Source organism: Xenopus laevis, chromosome 6S (genome assembly GCF_017654675.1).
Source record: "Xenopus laevis strain J_2021 chromosome 6S, Xenopus_laevis_v10.1, whole genome shotgun sequence".
Lineage (NCBI taxonomy): Eukaryota > Metazoa > Chordata > Amphibia > Anura > Pipidae > Xenopus > Xenopus laevis.
The window spans coordinates 17,797,246-17,821,546 of record NC_054382.1 but is presented as its reverse complement, the minus strand read 5'-3'; the positions used below and the strand labels follow the sequence as shown (position 1 = coordinate 17,821,546).

The window sequence follows — 24,301 nt, the reverse complement described above, 5'->3', positions numbered from 1 at the left end:
TCCTTTGCTGTTGGGATAATGACTTGGATGTTTGCTATAATTAACCACCAAAATGTGTTGCTGCTAGGATGTTGGGTGGGAAGGCAGCTCCTTTTGTCATCAAACATCCTTTGCTAAAGAGGTTACATTTGTAGACCATCAACAGCTAGGAAAATGCACTGTGAAGGCGTCCATGGAAAAGTACGTTTTTTTAATATATCAAGCACAAAGTAAATAGTACTAAAGGGAGATTTACACATGCACTATGGGATAGGCCTATTCTCATTCTAGCAGGCGTAAGACAGGGGGAAGCAGTTCGGGTAGATTAGTCGCCCAAAAGAAGAGACGATTAGACACCGGGTGACTAAATCTCCACAAATTGCCCAGTGTGACCTTACCCTTAGAAGTACAGGTATGGGATCAGTTATCTGGAAACCCATTATCCAGAAAGCTCCAAATTACAAATCTGCCATCTCCCATAGATCTTATTCAAATCTTTAAAATTTCATTTTCTCTGTAATAATAAAACAGTACCTTGTACTTGATCCAAACTAAGATATAATTAATCCTTATTGGGAGCAAAACCAGCCTATTTATTTAACATTCAAATAATATTTTAGAAGACAAGGTATCGTGATCCAAATTACTGAAACATCCCTTATCCGGAAAACCCCAGGTCCCAAGCATTCTGGAAAACAGGTTCCATAACTGTAAATGGAAAGGCCAATACCGGCGACTGCCATACTGTTCTTGTATGAAAACAAGAACCTCTACTAACTGAATCCTATGCTGGCAATAGGGAGAGGCTCTGGGTGCTTTATCTGGGTGCTTGCAGTGTGCATTTGCCCTTTCAGAACAATTATACATCATTATTTGATATAACCTGATAATAAAGTCATCTCAAAAATCTCATGACTTTTATAAAAAGCAGTGAAGGCAAAAAGGCTTCCTCAAACACAACTTCATCTAATTTTCATGAATATTCTATTTACTATATGCAAACCTACCTCTCATGTATTACAAGAGATATGAAAATATATTGTTTGTATATAAGACGCTACAAAGAATAGAAAGAGGAAAAGGAGCAATAACAATACATTGTTAGCCTTACATGGCTACTGTTTTTTCAGATGGGGTCATTTGAAAAGCTGGATAGAGTCAGAAGTAATGCAAAAACTATAAAAAATGAAGGTCAACTGAAAAGTTGATTAGAATTATCAATTCTATAACATCCTAAAAGTTAACTTAAAAAGTCAACTTAAAGGTAAACCACCACTTAATATGTGCCCCCTGCAGCTGAACATCCTCTAGTATCCAGTGAGAGTATCAAGCTTTGAGAATGCAGCCTCCACTATAAAACCTCTAGAGCTCATTCTATCCCATATTAGCCTTACCTTTATTTGATTATATATTTACAGAAAATAAGGAGCTCCAACCTGCATTCCACAAGCTTTTGCTGAACATGGAAGGGTAAAATTCCTCCGGGTCTAGTAACACATAGCAACCAATCAACAAGCACTAAACATCAGATTGCAATAATAGTAATGCAAAGAGTTAATGTATTTGAGGTACAGTTATAGTATTGGTTATCCAGAAAGCTCTGAAATACGGAAAGTCTCCTGTACACTCCATTTTAAGCCAACGTGCCGGCGTCCAATTCGGCGCACTTTGTTTTTGCGCACTGGGCTCGACGGCCCAGTGCGGGAGTGTCCGCGGCCCGGCAGTTGGGGACCCCTGATTTAAAGGGGTTGTTCACCTTCCAAACACTGCTGCTTCAGAAAGACATAAGGGCTTTAGCACACGGGCAGACTAATCGCCTCTTCTTAGGGGGGGACAATCTCCCAGAACTGCCTTCCGCCTGCTAAAATGAAAAATCGGCTGCGGCAATGCACTCGCGGCGCTTCGATTTCCGTAGTCGCCCGAAGTTCCCTCATGAGGCAACTTCGGAAATCAAAGCACCGCACATGCATTGCTGCAGGTGATGTGTGCTAAAGCACTTAGAAGGTGAAAAATGAAACTTCAATATTAGAAAAACAAAATAATAACAAATAGAAAAGAAAATAAAAAAAGTGATTGGAAAAAGTCTTTATGTCTGGTAAACTGTCTGAAACTGACTGAACTGAAAAAAATGAAGAACCCCTTTAATGTTTACATTATTTTGAGCAGACAATACTGACGGATTTGTTGTTATGCACGCTTTTCTCAATAAAAAATATTGAAATAAAAAAAAAATTATTTTGAGCAGACTTAGAGGAGAAGGAAAGGTTAAAACTAAGTAAGCTTTATCAGAAAGGTCCACCTAAATATACCAGTAAACCCTCAAAGTAATGCTGCTCTGAGTTCTCTGTCAAAAGAAAAACAGCATTTCTTTCCTTCTATTGTGTACTCATGGACTTCTGTATCACACTTCCTGCCTTCACCTTAAACCTCCTTGCCCTGGGCGTGAGCATGCTCAGTTGCTCCTCTGTAATCTGAGCCCAGAGCTATGAGTGAGCAGAGAGAAACTCAGGCAGGAAGTGATGTTGCACCAAGCTAATACTGCAGCTGCTATCCTAAACAAACAAGAGAGCTTCTAGAGCATTTTACTCAGGTATGGTAAAACATTCTACAGAATAAATATAGTATTCTTGCTTGCACTATTGCAGCTAATCTATTGGCAATAAATGTCTCCGTAGCTTTCCTTCTCCTTTAAGGCATGGAGATCCAAAATCCAGATCTAGAAAACCCCAGGTCCCTAGAATTCTGGGTAACTGAAGTCCCATACCTGTGTAAGGAGATTTGGTTGATCGTTGGAACATCATCATTCATCATCATTTATTTATATAGCACTGTCAAGATACGCAGACAAGAGCCAAACTGGAAAACGTCAGCAAGAGATACAAGTACAATTTCACATTTAACACCTGCACAATGAAATACATGTTTAAAAGAAGGTTTTCTACCCAAGACTATAGAAGCAAGTGAAATATGTGTATATAGGCAAGGCTTAATCCCAGCCAGTGCAGTCAAACAACAGTCCGGTCAGCTCATATTTATAATCACTGCATTTGCTTAAAACAACAATGGAAACTCTTGAACTTTCCTATGGTAATCACCCTCAGGGGGCACGTAGTCACAATATCACCAATGACTCCGCTCCAGCAGTGACTTATTTATCAATGGGATTTTAGCACTGCTGCGGAAAAACACAGTAGGCAAAAAGGGCACGGCTGCATGGATTAAAGTGATACCCCACTGAATAAGAACAAGAGCATCCGGCAATGGAAAAAGCACAGGTGCAATGTGTTGATGGGAATCATTAAAGGAAAACTTAACCCTAAAAATGAATATGGCTTAAAATGCCATATTTTATATGACGACTTTATTGCATCAGCCTAAAATTTCAGCATCTCAATAGCAGCAATGATCCAGGACTTTAAACTTGTCACAGGGGGTCGCCATCTTGGAAAGTCTGTGACACTCACATGCTCAGTGGGCTCTGAGCAGCTGTTGAGAAGCTAAGCTTAGGGGTTGTCACTAATTATACAGCAGAAAATAAGGTTGGTCTGTAATATAAACCGATACTACAGGGCTTTTTTATTAAATTCTGATGCTAATTGCACTGGTTTCTGTGCTGCCATGTAGTAATTATCTGTATTAATTACTAATCAGCCTTATATTGTGACATTTATATTCTATCTGTACTGTATATTGTGAGTGGGTCCCTAAGCTCAGTAAGTGACAGCAGCACAGAGCATGTGCAGTGATTTAGCAGAAAAGATGATGGGGAGCTATTGGGGCATCTTTGGAGACAAAGATCTTTACTGCTAAAGGGTGGTGGATGCCTTGGGCTGGTACAGAAGCCCAGAACATAATGTACAACATTTCTAGCTACTTCTTTAGTTAGGCTTTAGTTCTTTTTTAAAGGGAAAACAAGCCATATGTATTTGCATGTTTTACCTTACATTTGTTTACTGACAGAGCTGATTTCCAAATGGCTACAGTACACAAGGAGCTCTCCAGCCTGGGACAATTTTGTTAGTTGAAAAACAACACAACCTGACTTCTGCAATTTTGCAACTGTGTGCCCAAAACTTGCATGTCTGAAAACTGCCACCTGCCCCATCAACCTAACATTAAGGGGGTTATTTATCAAAATCCAAAAAGATCTGACTATTTTCTGAAAACTACTCCAACCAAATCCACACAGACGTGCCCCTACATTTATCAATACATTTTCACGAGTTTTTCTTGTGCAGACAAAGACATGATAAAATTGTAAAACAAATCAGAATACTATTATTTTTTTTTAAATTTTGTGTTTGAATCCTACAATTTTTTTGGAAACCCAGCTCAAGTCAGAAAACCTTCCAATTGTTAATGGGACATTTGCCATTGACTTTTACATGTTCTCGGCTGGTCTGAGTTGGAGTACTTTAATAGATCCCAAAAAAATATAGTTTTTTTTTCTCTGCAAAAATTGTATTTTTCCCTTTAAAAGTCCGACTAGAATAATTCTGAGCTTAATAAATAAACCCCTAAATCTCTGCGTATATCTGAGCTGAAAGGCTTTTTTTCCCTATTTATAACAATTTTAATTTAGGATCAAATGTATTTTATTCTCTTATTCTTTAATTCGCTTATCATAATAAATTACTACCAAGAACCTTGATAAAGGTCCTAACAAGGACCAAAACATTGGACTTCTGTAAACTGTGAGCATAATACAATCACTGAATCACAAAGGGAGTGCTGGTCCTGGAATTGAGGATTCCGGATTTGGAATACATAAATATTTCTATGACTGTTAACATGATGTAGGCTGAAATAATACAGATTTATATAAAGCTTTATCCTGTCATGTTGACTGAGGAAAGAAAACAGCTCCACCTGGAAAAAGAGCAGCCTCATGGGGGACATATTCCTTCCTGACCCCAAAATTGGCAAGTGTACAAGTCCCTGGAATAGAACCCACCATGGCAGCGATTGTCACTACTCTATGGAGGAAGCGGCTTATAAAACAAAGGTTTCATGTTATCGGCCCTTTATCCATTATTTAATGTGTTTGTGTCCAGATTGAAGTATTTATAATACCATACAAAGAGTCAATGTGCCCTTAGGCAAACTGAGGCCCATAAGCCACTTGATGATCTATCCAGGCCTTAAAGGGATACTGTCATGGGAAACAAAATTTTTTTTCAAAATTAATCAGTTAATAGTGCTGCTCCAGCAGAATTCTGCACTGAAATCCATTTCTCAAAAGAGCAAACAGATTTTTTTATATTCAATTTTGAAATCTGACATTGGACTAGACATATTGTCAATTTCCCAGCTGCCCCAAGTCATGTGACTTGTGCTCTGATAAACTTCAATCACTCTTTACTGCTGTACTGCAAGTTGGAGTGATATCACCCCCCTCTCTTCCCCCCCCCCAGCAGCCAAACAAAAGAACAATGGGAAGGTAACCAGACAACAGCTCCCTAACACAAGATTACAGCTGCCTGGAAGATCTTAGAACAACACTCAATAGTAAAAACCCATGTCTCACTGAGACACATTCAGTTACATTGAGAAGGAAAAGCAGCAGCCTGCCAGAAAGCATTTCTCTCCTAAAGTGCAAGCACAAGTCACATGACCAGGGGCAGCTGAGAAATTGACAATATGTCCAGCTCCATGTCAGATTTCAAAATTGAATATAAAAAAAAAATCTGTTTGCTCTTTTGAGAAATGGATTTCAGTGCAGAATTCTGCTGGAGTAGCACTATTAACTGATGTGTTTTGAAAAAAAACATGTTTTCCGACGACAGGATCCCTTTAAGCTACGCTGCCCTGTGCTAGGTAAATGCATACATATGCTAGGGGACATATATAAAATCCTCATATAGGGAATCCACAGAGACCAATAAATGCAGTGGCTTTCCTACAGACCTTCACTGACCTCTCAATGTCACAGATACACTTGCAATCTATGTTAGAAGCCTGTGATCCCTGTGGCATATTAATCGTTGTTATGTGGTCCTGTGCATTCAGATACGTGCTGCTGAGACTGTGGGGCCTATAGTAACAAGTATGCAATGCGCTGCTGCAGATTGTGGAGACACCACAAGCACATTGCCTCCATATTTTAGCTACAGATATAGGATCCTTTATCTGGAAATCCGTTATCCAGAAAGCTCTGCATTGCAGGAAGGCCATTTCCCATAAACTCCATATTAATCAAATGATTTGTTTTTTTCTCTTTAATAAAAAAACAGTACCTTGTACTGAGAAATAATGAATCCTTATAAAAGGAAAAGTACTATTGGGTTTAATTAATGTTTCATTGGATTTAGCAGACTTAAGCTGGCCATAGATGTTGAGATTTTTAAAAGATCCGATCTTCATCGTGAGACCACGATTATCTCGGAACGATCGTACAAATTGTCCATCAACTAAAAAGACCAATTTGCCAGGAAAACAAAAGGGAGCTGCCTGCTTGGCCCTGCAAACATAGATAGATTGTACTGGGACCGATAAAGATTTTTTAACCTGCCCGATCAATTCTCTGACAGATGTCGGGCGAAAAATCGTAAGATGTACGATCATTCGAATCCCACTAACTTCACGATAATTTAGGATTGGTCGGACTTCGCTAAAATCGGTCGTTCGGCAAGAAAAATCTTTACGTCTATGGGGAGCTTTAGGGTATATTGATCTAAATTACAAATAGATATCCAGAATTCCCTAGGTCCCAAGCATTCTGGATAACAAGTTCCAAACTTGTACCACCCGTTTAAGCCATGCTTTGTTTTCCAAAGTCGCCCGAAGTTTCCTCGGAGGCAACTTCGGAAAACGAAACGTTCCTAGCGCCATCCCGACGGCGATTTACATTCTAGCCGGCAGGAGGCAGTTCGGGGAGATTAGTCGCCCCGAAGAAGAGGCGATTTGTCGCCGGGCGACTAATTTCCCTGAATCTGAGCGTGTGCCCTGAACCTCAAAGGAAAGTGCACTGTGCAATTTTAGGGCACAAATCCCCAATAAAGGGTTTTTTCCAAGAATACCAGCAAAATTGCAGGTGCCTGCTAAGCAACATCTAACGCTACGAGTTGCACACAATGCACCAATACAGACGCATGTTAGTTCCTTCTTTTTTTTTTTTTTTGCGAATCACAAGCACAATTTTAAAGTTTACACATTATTCTGCCTGGACAGCGGATATTTGCTACCATAGGTGCAGATAGTGTAAGTAAAGTGAAGCTTGTACCAGCTTTGTGGGATGCCAAATGATGCATTTAATGGAGTCTGAGGGCGTGTCTAATAAAAATGGCAGTGAACAAAAATAATCATAATTACCACATGTGCCACTGCCCCAATTCACTGATAAAATAGTGGTCCTGTGTGATCAGCTAAATCATTTACATGACAATGGCCTTCACTGTTGGCAGATGACAACCAGCCCTTATTAAATTACCAGACATTCAATTGCAACAGAAAATAATCCTCTTCAAATCCAGCTGGCCAACGGGGCTACCAGCATGTGCCTGCCCTCCCATGGGAGATCAGCACTCGTCTTCAAACCAATGCAGTGAGGCAGCCGCAGGCAAATATAATCTCTCCAGACATCTCTCCTTGCCACATAACACAGCAATGAATCTGCATACATAAAAAATATGGACCATACGAGATGCTCTACAATATTCCAATTGACCATTCTGCATAAACCTTACATGCACTCGTATTGCTCAAACACAGCTGCCTTTTAAAAGTGCAAAGTGAGCAACTATCCTAGGACCCGCAGTGATCGAGTTTTGGGTACAAAGAGTTGAATTTATAATATAACACATTATAATATGGCAGGATATAGCTTTATAATGTAATAGATGGTGACCCTTTAAAGAGCAATTCAACCCCAAAATAAAAATGTGACTAATAAAAGTAAACATAATTCTAAGCAACTTTCCAATACAGGTATGGGACCCGTTATCCAGAATGCTCGGGACCTGGGGTTTTCCAGATAACGGATCTTTCCATAATTTGAATCTTCATACCTTAAGTCTACTAGAAAATCATGTAAACATTAAATAAACCCAATAGGCTGGTTTTGCCTCCAATAAGGATGAATTATATCTTAGTTGGGATCAAGTACAAGCTACTGTTTTATTATTAGACAGAAAAAGGAAATCATTTTTAAAAATTTGGATTATTTGGATAAAATGGAGTCTATGGGAGGCAGCCATTCCATAATTCAGAGCTTTCTGGATATGGGGTTTCCGGATAAGGGAACCTATACCTGTATACTGTAAATGAAAAATTGTCAGTGCTTTGTAAAAACAGTTGCTATTGAAAGCTGCATTTGCTTAACTCCTGGTTGTTACTTTTTAGAAAATGTTGCAAAAGTCTTGGTTCCCCAGCAAAGACGGGTCTGTTAATCAGCTGTCTTACATTGTATCAACAATCAGAGCCATCAGGGCAGTGAATTAAAAGGCAGACACTGCTTTCAATAGCATTAAATATACAAATAAGAACATTTGTTATATGTATTGTATGTATTTTGCAAAGTTGCTTAAAATTATATTTTCTTTTATTAGGCAAAAAAGTATTTTTTGAGTTGGCAATACCTGCTTGATGTTAAATGAGAATTAAACCCTAAAAATGAATATGGCTAAAAATGCCATTTATATACTGAACTTATTGCACCAGCCTAAAGTTTCAGCTTGTCAATAGCAGCAATGATCCAGGACTTCAAACTTGTCACAGGGGGTCACCATCTTGGAAAGTGTCTGTAAAACTCACATGCTCAGTGGGCTCTGAGCAGCTGTTGAGAAGCTAAGCTTAGGGGTCGTCACTAATTATTAAGCAGAAAATTAGGTTTTTCTGTAACATAAGCTGGTGCTACAGGGCTAGTTATTAAAATGATGATGCCAGTTGCATTGGTTTTTGTGCTGCCATGTAGTAATTATCTGTATTAATTACTAATTACTAATCAGCCTTATATTGTGACATTTCTATTCTATGTGTACTGTACTTGGTGAGTGGGTCCCTAAGCTCAGTAAGTGACAGCAGCACAGAGCATGTACAGTGAATCAGCAGAAAAAGAAGATGAGGAGCTACTGGGGCATCTGTGGAGACACAGATCTTTACTGCTAAAGGGTTGTGGTTGCCTTGGGCTGGTACAGAAGCCCAAAGCATCATGTACAACATTTTCAGCTACTTCTTTAGTTAAGCTTTAGTTCTCCTTTAAAGTCAAGTTCACACGTGTTCAAGAAGAAACTTGTTCTGTGTATATTGATGAACCTATGGCCCCTCAGCTGTCAAAGGTGATGGGAGTTATAATCCAATAAAAGCTGAAAGTCCAAATTTTGGCCAAATTTTTTTTTGCTTTTATAAATGTGGACAGAACACAAAAACTGCACGTTCAACTCTCCATATACTATGACATCCTTTGACTGGAGGGTAAGATTACAGACCTTGGCCTGAAGTCAGAGGTGTAGAACTCAAGATAGAAGATCTAGTTAGAGAATGCAAGTACACAAACACAGAGAACTGAAAAGCAATGCAAGTCTGGATCAGTCAAAGCAAAAGGTAAATAATACATATTATAAGCTCCGTATAGCCACGAGCCCTTGTATACTCTACGTGTTACTCCCATACTGGCAGTGCTTATAAGGCCTCTGACAAGTGCAGGCAATATACATGCATGTCCTGGGTGAACTGCCAGAATGAATAGAGCACAAAAGCCCTCACTAGTTTCTTCCAAGAGACAATTACTGCTGGAAGCTTTAGCATCCAAACCCAATAGGACTTTTATAGCGAATAGCATCATCAGAAAATCATAGGAGACCCGTATAGCCCATAGAATTATTATGATACAAACTGTATGAGACCTGCACTGCCAATAGGATTACAGGTATGGGACCTGTTATGCAGAATGCTCGGGACCTGGAGTTTTCCGGATAAGGGAACTTTCTGTCATTTGGATCTTCATACCTTAAGTCTACTAAAATAAATACAATAGGCTGGTTTTGCTTTCAATAAGGAGTAATTCTATCTTAGTTGGGATCTAGTACAAGATACAGTCTTATTATTACAGAGAAAAAGGAAATAAGTTTTAAAAATTTGGTTTATTTGTAAAAAATTGAGTCTATGGGAGACGGATTTTCCAGATAACTGATCCCATACCTGTACTATTATCCAAACTCTGTATGACCTGTACAGTCAATAAAATCTGTATTTCCAAACTGTATGAGACCAGTACACTCAACAGCATTATTAAAACTAATTAAAAATAATGTACTACCCCTGTGCAGTTAATACTATTACTATGAACAAAGTATTAGACCTGTACAGCAAATAAAATTATAAAAACTTTATGAGACCTGTAGACAATAAAATTATTATAAACACTGTATGAGCCTTGTACAGCCAATAAAATTATTATAAACACAGTATGAGACCTGTACAGTCAATAACATTATTAAAAATAATAAACTACCCCGTGCAGTTAATACTATTATTATAAACAAAGTATGAGACCTGTACAGCTAATTAAATAATTGTAGAAACTGTATGAGACATGTACAGCCAATACAATGATTATAAACAATGTATGAGACCTGTATAGCCAATAAAATGAATTTAAACACTGTTTGAGACCTGTACAGCCAATAAAATGATTATAGACACTGTACACGACCTGTAAAGCAAATTATATAACACATACTGTATGATTGCTTTATAACCGGCAGCATTGTTATTTTCTAAACTGTATAAAAAATACTTATGGCTGATTAGGATTACCATAAAAGAATTATGGCTATTATCACATAATTCTGTATGACATATAGACAGTCAACAACAGTACAGTATTATCCAAACTGCATGAGACCTTTATAGTGTTATTATCCAAGCAGTATAATGCATGCAGTGCTGAAAGTATTATTAACGGTATGCACAGTGTAGAGGTTCTATAGAAATTGAAGAGCTGAAGACATTATTATCCATACTGCATTAGAGCATTACAGAGCAGACCATTACTATTACGCAGACTGTATAAAACCTGTACAGTTGCTAGCATGACTATTATCCATACTGCATGAGACATATACAGGCAATATCCTAATCCAAACTGTATAAATAAAATTAGTCGCCCAATGACAAATTACCTCTTCTACGGGGGACTATCTACCCGAATCTCCATGTGTCTCTGACCTAATCCAGCCTGTTTGGAACTTGAGGGTTTCCAGATAAGGGATCTTAATGTCATTTGGATCTCCATACCTTATGTGTGCTAAAAAAAACATTCAAACATTATATACACCCAGCAGGATTGTTTTGCCTTCAGTAAGGATGAATTAGATCTTAAGGTGGCCATACATGGGCAGGTTAAAGCTGCTGATATCTGTCCTTTAGACCGATTCGGCAGCTTATCTGTCCATGTGTGGGGGTTCCCGACGAGTCCTCCCGATCGATATGCCAAAAATCGGTCAGATATCGATCAGTCAAGTTTGATTTTTTTTTTTACGATCCAGGACTGCATCGTCTAGTTAGTTGATACGGTCCTGCGACCCGTTGGCGCCCATACGCAGTTTTGTAATCCGATCCTTCGGCCCCAGGGCCGAACATTCGGATTTACCCGATATCACCCAGCCGTTAGTGGGTTAAGATCTGTTCGTTTGGCGACCTTGCCAAACGAGCGGATCTTATAGTGTATGGCCACCTTTAGTTGGGACCTAGTACAAAGTAGGGATGCACCGAATCCACTGTTTTGGATTCGGCGGAACCCCCGAATTCTTCGCAAAAGATTCGGCCAAATACCGAACCAAATCCTAATTTGCATATGTGAATTAGGGGTGGGAAGGGGAAAACATTTCACTATTTTGGAAACATTTTCACATCCACTTTTTTGGATTCGGCCAAATCACCGAATACTTCGCAAAAGATTTGGCCGAATACCGAACAGAATCCGAATTTGCAGGGGGAAACATTTTTTACTTCCTTGTTTTGTGACAAAAAGTGACTCAATTTCCCTCCCGATTCGGCTTCGGTTCGGCCAGGCAGAAAGATTCGGCCGAGATTCTGCTGAAAAAGGATACGTGCATCCTTAGTACAAAGGCACTGTTCTGCTGTTACAGAGAAAAAAGGAAATATGCTTTCAAATTTTCAATTATTTGATTACAATGGAGTGTATGGAAGTCCGCCATCCCGTAATCCGGAGCTTTCTGGATAACGGATTTCTGGATAACCTATCCCATACCTGTCACTGCAGATGTGATTATTATATAGTGAATATATTATAAAATATAAGGATGTTATAAGTTACAGACTGGGGGCCTTGGGGCCCACCGGGCTACTGCCCCCCCTCACCTTTCCTGATCGCTGCATCGTGTTTGCCCAGTGCCGGGTTTGTAAGTATGCTCGCAGCGTGACGTCAGTGCGCACACGCAAAATTTTTATTTCACCGCAACCCCTGACAAAGAAGGGTCGCGCCGCTAAGAAGCGGATCTGGGTTGGCCCAGTCCGACACTGGTTACAGAGGCGTTCTATGACCATTTTTTTTTATACAGGTCAAGGAGCTCAGAGGTGACTCAGGTTTTTGAATTAGGTTTTTATTGTCATCTATGCTGCATTCAAAATATACACAACAAGACAAAATGATTATCCTCATATTTTGCAACAGGGGGTACTTTATTTATTATAATACACACGTTTCAGTGAGTCGTGTGACATAAATGACATCATTAAGCTCTGATTACAGCCAATGACATCACTAAGCGGCATTTACAAGATTTTCATGGCTCTTGTGTATTATAAGCATTTTATCCAACTATAAGTTAACTACTAGAATTCTCCAATGATCTGATCAGAACCTATAAGTCATGCACAGTTGGTAGAAGACTATAACCCATACTGTTTGAGACATGCACAGCTGATATCATTACTGTTAGTTTATTATTATTATTATTATTATTATTATTACAATGATCTCTACTGTACCAGCCCTGTTGTATAACTGAAAGCCAATGTTCCTATAGGCATGGGATGTATTTCGATAGTATCCATAAATACTGGAATGGCTTTCTGTTCCAAATAATGGCATGACCCCTTATCCGGATAGGTCAGGTGACAAGCAGTCCATATATCAGGGCTGGCAGCGGTGATATCAATCTATTCTGCACACTGAGCCATTACTGTATGTATGGAGTATGAATGTATGAGCCAGTCTGATTAATGAATGTGAAACAGACACAGGGTTGAAATAAGGTAATCGATCCCTCACACCTCGATACACTGAGAATATGCCACTTTCACCCCCTCCCCTTTATAAGCCGCAACCTCATCAACTCACCGGGAATCCAGATTCCACCGAGCGCCGCCAACCCCCAGCTGGGAGCCCGCACCAAAACACAATCACAAGCTGCAGATAACACACGCGCTACGTCACTCCCTCTACTGCGAAGTACCGCCCACCTGCGTGTCACCGCCAACAACAACACGCCCTTTACTCCAGGCCGCACCCTCTGTACTGCGCTACTCCTTTACTCTGGCAGGACACACCCACATGTATACGTCACAGCGCCCTTGCCAGTGTTCTCAGGTTACAGAATCAGCTAGCGAGGACGGCAGGTTTAGGTGTGTAGGAAGCAGGTTGGGTTTCATCTCACCCGGTGCCACGCCTTCCCCGCTTAAAGGAACAGTTCAGTGTAAAAATAAAAACTGGGTAAATAGATCGGCTGTGCAAAATAAATAAAGTTTCTGATATAGTTAGTTAGGCAAAAATGTAAGTAGTGTTGCCACCCGGCCGGTATTTTACCGGCCTAGTCGGTAAAACACCAGCCAAGGCCGGGGCCGGTATTACAAATTTACCGGCAATGTAGCTGCCGGTAAATTTGTAATACACCTAAAAAAAGCCCGTGGCCTGCCCCCAGCCTGCTCCAAACTTACCTTTTTCCTGGGCTTCTTGCCAAATTTGTGTGTATGGCTCCGCCCCCTTTGATGTCACGACCTGGCCAGCCAATAGCGCATTATGGTCCCGCCCCCTTTATCATCACTGCCCCGCCTTTTTAACACCACCCCCCTTCACCTGCCGGTATAGATTATTTTAAAAGGTGGCAACCCTAAATGTAAGATTCTGGGAGATTTAGCCGCCTGGAGACTAATCGCCTCTTCTGCATGGCGACAATCTCCCCGAACTGACTTCCGTCTGCATTCCATATGCTTGAATGAAGAATCGCCTGCCCTAATGACACATCCCTAAGGAGCAGCCACATCCCTAAGGAGCACTGGGGACTCAAAGCTGAGTACGCTGAGCCCGCTGGGATAGGGTTTCCACCTTTTCTGGAAAAAAATACTGGCCTTCCTACGTTCTTGCCGTTTTTTACTATTAATAACATTGGCATCAAGCATCATTTTTACCGGCCAGGTGGCAACCCTAAGCTGGGACCATGTGGCCTTGGGGTGTCGCAAAATCTGGCCCTGATTGAGTTTAGGGACCAACACAATACATACAGTACACATAGAATATAAATGTCACAATACTGTATAAGGCTGATTAGTAATTAATACAGATAATTACTACATGGCAGCACAGAAATCAGTCCAACTAACATCAGAATTTAATAATCAGCCCTGTAGCATCAGCTAAAGGCCAACCTCATTTTCTGCTGGATAATTTGCGACAATCCCTAAATTTAGCTTCTCAACAGCTGCTCAGAGCCCACTGAGCATGTGAGTGTCACAGACACTTTCCAAGATGGTGACCCCCTGTGACAAGTCTGAAGTCCTGGATCATTGCTGCTATTGACAAGCTGAAACTTTAGGCTGGTGCAATAAGTTCAGTATAGAAAACATGGCATCTGTGTACACCTTATTACCCTAAGATGCCCATATGCCACCAAACTATGCTAAAGTGTAGCTTGAATCTTTGTTTTCCTGTGAGATCTTGGTCTTATGCTGTTTTTTTGTGCAATAAACACATTTTTTTTCCTGGCTATTCAAAGGAAAGTCAACACCAATAGTAAAGAAACAGAATAATGAGGTAGCATGCATCTAAACGTTCCATGATACATGATTAGATTATCCTTTGTGGTTTGTCTGTGGAACAGCTTGATTCTTTATCTACGGGGAAATGAGATTAGTACAATAGAATTTAGGTAATGGTTACATGGCCTAGGATGTGAATTAAATTAATTCTGTTATGTACATTGCAAGATAAATGGCAAAGCTGAAATATACATGCTATGTTATTATGATTCAGATTATGTCATTGACATTCATTCTGCTAAACCAGTACTTTAAATGGTGGGTACGGCCAGTGTTCGTTAATGAACGTATAACAGGGCAAGATAGTGGTTGAAGAGCAAGACAGAAACAGTAACATGGTATGCCGACCTGTAATTCTTCATTTGCTGTTAAAATACGGTTACAATTAAATAAGCAGTATACAAGCAAGATATTTTAAGTTCTCTCTATTATGTATTATGTATAAGCAACATGACCATGTTGCCCCCATCTTTTGCAGGCAGCCCTCGACTCCCTTTGTCATTGCTGATGAACTGGGCGATATTGGGCTGATCCGATCGTGGGCCCTAGGGCCCAACGATTGGATCAGAATGGATCCAATACGGGCGGTGAGATCGCAGAACTGCATAGACTCACAGATGCGCCATGATCCTACTGGATCTTTTTTTATTGTTTTAACAACACAAAACAAACAATCCCAAACAAAAATAATATACATATTTCAGTTGTGATTGGTTATAATAGCTGCAAATTATGTTGGTGCAGATACAGCGTCATGTCAATAGCCGTTTTCGTTAAAACCAGTTATTGGTGCCTATAGGGAAATAAAGCTATAAAGCAAAGAGGTATAGGTCATGTGTGTTCCAGGGAGTCTGGGTCGCACCAGGCCCCCCACACTTTGTCAAATTTGTCTGGTGCCCCTCTTGTTTCATACGTCAATTTAATTAAAGAAAGAGCTCCGTCTATCCAACATCTCCAGAATCGATTGTGGAAGCTCATCAGATGGCCCCCCACACATGGTATGCCGACCTGTTATTCTTCATTTGCTGTTAAAATACACTTTCCAATTAAATAAGCCTTATACAAGCAGTATATTTTACTTTCTCTTTTTTATGCATTATGTAAAAGTAACATGGCTATATTGCCCTCCATCTTTTGTTGGAAGCCCTTGACTCCCTTTGTCATTGCTGATGATGTACACAGTGCTAAAGAATGAAGTACTTTGCAGGCACTATGCAAAGGGTCCTGGAGTCCTGACAAATCATTGTGGTACCATAAAGGTGGCCATACACGGGCAGATTTATTACTTCCAAACGACCGATTCCAGAACGTTCCGATAATATCGATAATCTATCCCTATCGGCTGGTTGTCGATGTACGAACGATCGTCTCAACATTATCATTTACAAAATTGATTGGATGAGTTTAAACATTTTATTCGTTCAGGGATAAAATCCCTCTTTGTGCATGTCAGTATTGTAGCACAAGCCAACGAACATATACGGAACAACGAACATATACGGAAGGACCCGAACGTTCTTTGCTGAAAACTTCATTTGTAACCATATGAACTATGTAAAGAAATAAATTGGTGCTGACTGCAGGAATATCACCCTATCACCTCCTATGTGAAAGAAGTTTATTATGCCATAGCATACATCCATATGTCTGCATGGAGCAGGGAAGGAGAAACTGACTATATACTACAGACAGTGACACAATGCTAACACCACTCCTCATTTGTTGAACAGCTTTCGTCCATACACGGAGAAAACGATACGGTTATATCTGTTTGTATAATTGTTCTCCATGGATGGCATATCGTATGGTAAAATAATCGTCAGACAACCGTTTAGCGATACGATCGTTCGCAGAACAATAAAAGGATGCCTAGATGCGTAAAAGGATTTTTTCATGATTTTGTGGCAAAATATTAATTACTAAACTATACTGTGTACATTGCACATAATTTAGTCTGGAATTTAAAATGTTATTCCTGAACCAATAAATGTATTATTTTAAGATGTAATATTGGTGTGTAGGCAGCCATCTCGGGTCATTTTGCCTGGTCATGTGCTTTCTGAAAACGTCAGTACTTCACAATGGAATTACTTTAAGACAGGCTATTATTTTTATTGTTTTTAACTGAGGGAGTCGCGACTTGGGTTAGATGGTCTTGGATTTTTTCTATTGAGGGCATGGGAGCGTCTTTAGTAATGCAGGTGTCAGGGAGCTGTTATCTGCTTATCTTCCATTGTTCTTTTGATAGGATTCTGGAGGGGGAAAAGGGTGATATCACTTAAACTACACTACAGTGCAGGAGTAAAGAATGACAGAGGTTTATCAGAGCACAAGCCACATGGCTGAAAGCACCTGGGAAACTGACAAAATGTCTAGCCCCATGTCAGATTTTAAATTGAATATAAAAAAAATCTGTTTTCTCTTTTAAAAAATTAATTTAAAAGCAGGATTCTGCTGGAGGAGCTCTATTTACTCCAGCATTTTGTCAAAAAAAGATGTTTTCTCATGACAGAATCCCTTTAATATAGAAGACTTTGCTGGAGAGATCTAAGGGGTACTGCAAAAAAGGCATGCTAAATTAGGTACATTCTGTCATGTTTTTCCTGCAAGTTACCCTGTTCTTTAAAATTTAATAACATTTTTAAATAAAGCCCATACAATTGGCTTAACCATCCTTACTCCCATTCTATGACATCTGTCTGTAATAGAACAGAATGTGAATGCTCACGATGGATATTAACAACTTGCTCATCTCACTCTCTTTATCTATCAGCCCCCGCTGGGTAATGCTTTTTCTCTTTCAATAGAGATCTGAGAAAGACTACATAAATTCCCGAATAATGTCAGATGACTGATTAAAGAGAATACAGCAACTTATTATGAGAGGGAGCAATTTTGTTTTTGGTTAAAATAGCAGCCTGGCATTTATAGGAGATTTTTTTCAATATTGTTTATCTACAGCATATAATAAGCACCAATATCTGCATATAGTATTAAGTGTCCCTTTCCTACTAACATTTGCTTCTTTGGTAAAAGATCTAATTATTACTATTTGTGGGTCCCCTTAGGGTCAAGGGCCTAAACATAATGAAAGTTTACCAAAACACGAGTTTTATTAGAGATCATTCTCTCATAGCAATTTGTTTTCACATGTAATTACTTGTTAACTATATCCACTCCCAGTTTCCATTCCTGGGCTTTTTCTAAATAACAAACAGCCTGAAAAACAGGTTGGTTGCTTTAAAATTCTGATAGTGTTTTAATCGGATCCCTTCCATTCCAATGTGAAAGGGCAAGACTGACAGAAGCACAAGTTCAAGCTAGTATTTCTCTGACATGAAGGAATTGAATATATAGAAGATATTGTCTGGTGAATGTCACGGCACAACTTCAAAAGGATGCATCATTATTTTATACAGGAGAAAAGACAATGCTAAAGAATTGGCTTTAAAAGAGCACATTGTATACCTGTAAGTGTCACAGAAAGGGAAAGTTTCCCCTGTCTTTATTGGTGCAGATTTTCCCTTGGTATCCTTGTGATTTGGAATCTGACTACTGTAAGCTACCATAGTTGCCATCTACTTAAAATTTAGAGTGCTGTCCCATTCTGCCAATCCATGTTCTGGCTACCTGTCATATACAGACTTCAATTCAAAATTATTGTACTTACAAAGTATTTAACAATATTGCACCACTATTCATCACCATGTGAAATAGCAAGTATGACCCCAGATTTGGTCTGCAGATGCTCTCTCCTCCTCTTCTCTCCATACTTCTTCACACTACCACATCCAGAACTTCTCATGTGCTGCAGCTATAGAACTCCAAACTCCCTGATCTATTAGACAAGGGGTCCACAACTTTTTTTTACCAGTGAGCCACATTCAAAATAAAAAGATTTGGGAAACAACACAGGCATGCAAAGAGTTTCTGGGGTGCCAAATAAGGGCTGTGATTGGCTATTTGGTATCCCCTATGTAGACTGGCAGCCTACAGGAGGCTCTATTTGGCAGTACACCTGTTTTTTATGCACCCAAAAGTTGACTCCAAGCCTGGAATTCAAAAATAAGCACCTACTTTGTTGCCACTGGGAGCATTATCCAAAGGGTTGGAGAGCAACATGTTGCTTGCGAGCTACTGGTTGGGGATCACTGTATTAGACACTCCCAGAGTATTCAGACCTTCAAACCATCATTCAAAACCCTTCTTTTCAGTCCTATAACCTAAGCCCTCAGCAACTTGACGACCTTCCTAACCTCCTAAAGCTCCCCATAGACGCGACAATTCTTCTTGCCGAATGACTAATTTTAGAGAAGTCCGACCAATCCTTCGAAATTATCGTGCGGTTAGTGGGATTCGAACGATCGTACATCTTACGATTTTTCGGCCGACATCTGTCAGGAAATTGATCGGCCAGGTCAAAAAATCTTTGTCGGTCCCAGTGCAATCTATCTATGTTTGCAGTCCAAGCAGGCAGCTCCCCTTTGTTATCCTGGTAAATTGGTCTTTTTAGTTGATGGTCAATTCGTACAATCGTATGATCGTTCCGAGAAAATCGTGGTCTCACAATGAGGATCTGATCTTTTAAAAATCTCAACATCTATGGCCAGCTTTATTCTTCTCATCCATACACACTACTGGTTTTCCATTCTTCACTACACATTTATCGCTACTATCTTGACCAACAGGACAACCACACTGGTCACCCCTACCTTAGGTGTAATTTTTTTCTCCATTCTAGATTCTAAATTCTTGTGAACAGGGCCCCCCCTACTGTAACCTAACAATATGGAATTATGATTATGTACAGCTATTATGTTGAGTGTTTCTGTTTGTATGTGTAACCTGTCATGTGTTGTGTTTGTATCCCCCTTGCTCTGTAAAGTGCTGCAGGAGACTATGGACTATATATGGGTGGTAGCTAGGGTGTCCACCTGGCCGGTATTTTACCTGCCTGGCCGGTAAAAATTATGGTTGTTATTAATAGGGAAAAAAGTTAGATATATAGGAAGGCCGGTATTTTTTTTCCAGAAAAAGTGGCAACCCTAGTGGTAGCAGATGGGAAGATTAGTCACCCAGCGGCAAATCTCCTCCTCTGTGGGCGACTAATCTCCCAGTACTGCTTTGCCGCCGGCTAAAATACAAATCGCCATCGGGATCGATTCGCATTTCCAAAGTCGCCTGAAGTATCCTCATTTTGCTTCACCCGAAGCAATCCCCCAGCGATCCCACCGATGAGTGACAATTCTCTTCTTCTGCCACCACCCTTAATTGAAACAGATTGAACTGTATCTGATTGAGTATAGAATCACAGAAGGGGATGGTAATTCTTCCCCTGATATGGTCCCATCTAGAATATGCTGTGCACTTTGGTCTCCAGTGCTTAAAAGTGATACTATTGAAATGTAAAGTGTCCAAAGATGAGGACTAAGTCAGTGAGTGATGTATGAAGTCTTTACATCTTGACCAATTCCAGGTAACTTGTCCTGTGCCACATTCAATGTTGTTTACATAATTATGTGTCACACAGGTATGTATAACTTTATTTATCAATTGTTAAAGTACAAAGAGAACTATACAATTTTACAATATAATAAAATCACACATTATACTAAGTAATAGTAAATAAATAAATAAGTATAAATGTGATAAAAGACTCATTAGAAAGAAATCCCTGCCCCATAGAGCTTACAGTCTAAGTAAGGTGTACCCTGTAAGGCTGAGCAGGAGAGACAGGATACAAAGAAATGAAGAAAAAGAATAAATCTTTCCATTGCCAAAGAATAAACCAAAGGAAAAATAGAGACACCAAGTGAAAAACACTTCTGTTTGGTGCTAAAAAGAAGAATAGAAACAAAAGAGAGAGAGAGAGATCTGAGAATTCAGAAATAAATTTGAAACTTTGCAATAAATTTAGCCCTGGGCTTTATGTCCTCTATGGCTTTATACACTAGGTTGTCATCCTACCAAGGTTATTTTGACTTCTAATTAAATGGACCATTGTCCTTTCTTACTTTTTATTTGGATGACACAACCAACAAAATGTGCTTGCATTTTACCAAAGTGGAAGCTAATTTATGCCTGTTTTGCAAGTTGTACGCGGTTATAACAGTGGAGTTCTGGGAAGAAACACTGCATAATGGTTAGAAAACGTGATGATTTGTACTTTGCTTTGCCCTATTAAATAAGGCCTTATACGATCTTAATACTGGATATATCAAAAGTCACTTGCTGTGAGCGTGGTGGAAACCAGCCATATATTTCCATTCCTGGGGTTGGAAGGCTTCTGGTTGAGCATATGTCAGATGCAATGTTCCTCTACTTCTTGGCACAGAAATCCTGTCAACACCAGACATGGGCTCAACGATTTCCACCGCTATTCTGTTTTTAGGAAAGATTAAATGTCATTCATAATTTGTATAAAAGCAAGAAAAGAGCTTATGAAAATATGTTTAATCTCCTTCTTCTGGGGCTCAACATTCCACCATGGACGCATTTGTAAAGAGACCGCTATTAGGCTGCTGTCTGTCATCCAAAAATAATCACATAACAAGTCATGTCTGTGAATCGTATGAAGTATAGATTGTATTTAAGGTTCCTGTGCTCTTGGGAATTATTGCTCAGCAAAAATCATTTTGCAGCATTGTCTCTTCTGCGTGGCACTGGACCATACCTGTCAATTACTATTATACTGTTCTGGCTGAATATCCAAACTCAATGATGACTGACGGTTATGTTTCCCAATGGGGTTTAAACTAATTTTCCAAGGGAAATGTTACCAGCTGGTAGAACCAGTCTTAGAGGGACAGTTTATTCATTACATCAGTTGTCTTATCAGTTTAACATGCAGGTTTGGTATAGATTGTTTTGTCAAGAAATTAAGAAAACCACACAAAGCATGTTGTTTTATCCAATGACACATCCAAGCAATCAGGTGTTTGCTTTAAAATACATGACCTTTGTCACTGTGCCTTATTACACTAAAGTGAATCTTGCACTGATGACCAAGGCTTGAAAGATCAGCCATATTTGTCTCCCCAACCAGGAAGCCAAAACAGGCTTGTTTGGTATCCCTTGGACATTGGACATGCTTCCCCATAAAAGCCATGCTTAAAGGGCAAATTAAGAAACGTATTATACCTTATGACGAAAGAAAGTGGTGGCTAAAAATGTATAAAAGGAGAATAGGGAGATGTAGAGGTCTCCTTTGTCCTTTGTTCAATATATCCATATGTATAGATAATGTGATGTACAAAGGGAGCCCCTTAAAGGACAGATGCATAAGATTTTATTAGAGTTTAGACTATCTTTGGATTTTGGTTTGGGACACTTTTGGTGGGTTAATGCACAGGCTCTCCTAGGCTATAGCCCAGTGTAATCAGGGGCCATATAGCTCCTGATAACACGTATCTAATCTGCACATATCCAGACCCAGCAGTAGCCTAGAAGGGGGCCTGTGGATGTAGCCTAGGGGGTCCCACACATCATTTAATACCACTGGTCTTATAATTTATATATAATTAATAACTTATAATTTCATTACACATTTTCTCTAATTTTAAATGTATTTGTAAATATAAATGTTATTGAAAGTGTAAGAACTCATCCTGGTGGTCTAGCGGGTGTGCGATGGGGACACCCATAGCGTCTTCTTTCTTCGCCACACTAAGAAAATAGCTGCACCGCTCGATTCTGGTGGCGCGAGTGACATCATTGCGTTTTTGCGCGAGATTTGAATATTTAAAGGCACAGACGCCAATTTCAAGTTGCCCAACGTAAAGGTCTATTCGTAATTCCTGGGTGATATTCTGTGTGTTTAAAGTTGTTTGACCCTGACTAAACAAGTCCTGTTTTTGCTGCCTGTCCTGACCTTTGCCTGTATTCAGGGGGCACTCAGGGGCCTCAAACGGCCTCAGGCGGCAAAGCCCCACTAGGTACCAGGTACTTTAAGAGCCAAATTTCCCCCCGACCAAAAAGGTGAGCGCACCGGGGGGGGGGGGAGGCAGCAACATCTAGCTGCCTCAGGCGGCGGAGGGGCCAGCATCACCCCTGCCTGTATTGATCATACTTCCGGATTTCGTTATGACGCTGCATATTGTTATCGACCCGGCCTGTTTCCCGACTACTCTCTTGCCTCCTGATTCTGTACCGCTCTGCCCGTTTGGTGTTGATCTGGCCTGTGATTCCGACTACGTTCCTTGTTCTCCATTCCTGTATATTGTGCGTTTCCCTAGCCTGCCCAGCAGGGGCGCGCCGCCAATGAGGTGAGCTGAGACGCTCGCCTCAGGCGGCAACGCCGAAGCGGTTTCCAGGGGCGGCAAAAAGCCGCCCCTGCACCTTTAAGAGCCGAATTTCCGGTTTTTAAACCGGAAATTCGGTTTTACTAATGCGAGAGAGCGCAATTGCGCTCTCCGCATTAGTGTTCCTGCCTCCCCTCCCGACAAGTAAGTCGGCGAGGGGGGGCGGCATTGCAGGAGCCGCCTCAGGCGGCGCTTAGGTCCGAATCGGCGCTGCTGCCCAGAACTCTTCCCCTGGTCCTCTCATATTAAGACCTGGTGGCACCCGAGTAGTGGAGGGCTCCTCCCGAAGTGAAAGGTGGTCGTTAAAGGCAGAAGACTGAGCTGATACAGGGACCTTGGGGTTTGTTCTGGGTTTGGGATACCAATCGTAACAGAGAGCATTATCTGTCCATTTGCACTGTTGCCCTGGAGGTTCTAACTATTGAAACAATATAGCCAACCTATCTTGACTGGAGGAGAACTGACATTGTTTTAAGAATCAGACCCAGAGAACAGGAAGATATAAACAAACGTTGATTTCAATTACATTTGCAAATAACTTTAAAACCAGTGAAAATTATTTAATGGGTATATATCGGAAAATTGCTAAGCATTATATTTACTTTCATTCTAGCTTATTTAACTGAGTTAGAAAGAAATATGATGTAACAGTAGACTGTACTCTAGTCTTGTCGTTCAGGTTAGTGGTCACTGGTTGAGGGGGGTTGGGTTACAATTCTCTCAAACTGGCAGGAATGTTCTTCCTAAAACTTGCCCTTAGCATTCTGACTCCAGCTCAAATCCAGTGCTGGATATAAGTAACAATACATTCTTCCGATTATTTTTTTGTGGAGCAGACAGAAACCCATCTGTTTAAAAGGTCTCTATACACAATAATGCTTTTATGCAAGCCATAATCGAGTTTTCGCCAAACGAAAGACTTGAATGCTGCGCCTGACCCTGCTCCATTGCATGAGAAGCACTGAAGGTTCTGACTGTTAGACCCTGTTAGATTAGCTTTTTGAAAATGAACACAAAATTATTGC

At 40.1% G+C, this 24,301-nt stretch overlaps 1 protein-coding gene across 3 annotated transcripts in view; it reads right to left on the bottom strand.

Annotated features, from left to right (window-relative positions):
• Positions 1 to 13,459, bottom strand: part of LOC108719851 (MAGUK p55 subfamily member 7) — a 216,991-nt gene extending 203,532 nt beyond the window's left edge. For 2 of the 3 annotated variants that reach the window (XM_041567396.1, XM_041567397.1), the window contains exon 1: positions 13,283 to 13,459. The gene's annotated coding sequence lies outside the window, so the exon portion shown is untranslated. The remainder of the gene's footprint in view (positions 1 to 13,282) is intronic. The other variant, XM_018269077.2, reaches the window with a different exon arrangement.
• Between the last annotated feature and the right edge of the window lie 10,842 nt (positions 13,460 to 24,301).